The sequence below is a fragment of the Octodon degus genome, unplaced genomic scaffold (genome assembly GCF_000260255.1).
Source record: "Octodon degus isolate 3935 unplaced genomic scaffold, OctDeg1.0 scaffold00098, whole genome shotgun sequence".
NCBI lineage: Eukaryota > Metazoa > Chordata > Mammalia > Rodentia > Octodontidae > Octodon > Octodon degus.
In genome coordinates, this window is record NW_004524674.1 from 7,248,120 (window position 1) to 7,249,783 (window position 1,664).

Below are 1,664 nucleotides of genomic sequence, written 5' to 3' on the forward strand. Positions count from 1 at the left end.
TTTTCTCTTTGACCCCATAATCTCCTTGATCAGAAAATTTGGGACACTACCGAGTTACATGACGTAACAGTACAAGTTCTCATATATCCTAAGTCTTAATTGACCTTGGAAGGCTAGGGCCAAAATGTTGGCTTTCCTTGAAGCCCTCCCTTTTCTCTAATTTTGGTCTGCAAACTTAGGTTGTTAACCATCCAGAAGACAAGCTTATTCTTATTACCATACAACCTAGGCTGTTAAACTGAACCTCACTATCTGTCTGAAGTTCAACATATCAATACTTGATGAAAAATACTTGTTCCATATTATGCCAGTTCTTTTTTTTTAAAATAATTTTATTGAGAAACAAATAGCAATGAGACAGTTTCATAACTGATTACTAGCACATTTTCGATAATTAATACATTGCATATTGTTGTCTTAGTGGTTATTCATTGTACAAGATGCAGACACGACATCCTGTCTCAAACAATATTAGAACAGATTAGTTCTTACCTAGAATTATCCTTCACTGTCCTCTTTAGGAACATTTTTGTTCTTCTTTCTAGAAAAAAAAACACTGCTTATTGAATTGTGCACTTTATTTGTTTATTTTATGGTTCTTGAAATTATGAGGATAGATGAAAATCCTTTGTAGTCTTTGAAAATATCAACCTATTCTTATTTTGTCTTTACAGTTGAATATGAGTCTCAAATTAGATGTTACAAACCCTATCCTTTGCAATAGTAATACATTATTACATTTTCTTCTGGAGTCAAGAAACACAGTAAGGTTGGGTGTGGTGGTGCACACCTGCAGTCCCAGCACTTGGGAGGTTGAGGGAGGAGGAGAACCAGTGTGAGTTCAGCCTGGGCTACCAAATGGGTTTATAACCAGCCTGAAATATATAGTGAAACCTTGTATTCCCCTGACCCCACCCCAAAAAAAGTTGTGTTAATACCAGTGGTGACATTCTGATTAACATTTCATGTGTGAACTTTCCAACTCCTTACTCTCTGAAAATTATTGTGGTTTTTCAAGTACTTTTCATATTTCTATTTTGAGAAATTTCATCATTATAGATAGACAGATAAAGGGAATTCTACCACACTACTAGAGGACTGGGATTAAAAGTGTGTGCTACAATGGCGTGCTCTTTTATGCATATTTGTATAATTCACCTCCACGATTGCCTCTTTCTCTCTATTGTTTCTTTTCTTTTCTTTTATTAGTATTTCTGGACTTTCTAGTTGATTTTCTAATATGAGTTTTTTTCTATCATATTGCTTGCATATATATCTATTTTGTTTACCTTCTGATATAAGTGCTCCATCTTATTTTTTAATCTTTTTTAAAATAGTTTTGAGGGGCAATAATGATTTTAATTTACAGAAAATGTTGGATCTCAGATTATTGCTCCTTATAGCATCTACTTTCCACTTTCTCGTTTTTTTTTTAAATTTTATTGATAAACAGATAGCAATGAGACAGTTTCAAATCACATCGGAAGTACAGATTTAACAAATAACACACTGCATATATTCTTCTTAGTGGTTAATTGCTGTACAAGATGTGGACTTGAGATCCTATTTACAAACACCATTAGAACAAATCGTTCTATTCATTAAGAGAATGCAACTATATATCTATCCTAACCACTTTGAATACACAGATACAAAATGGACAT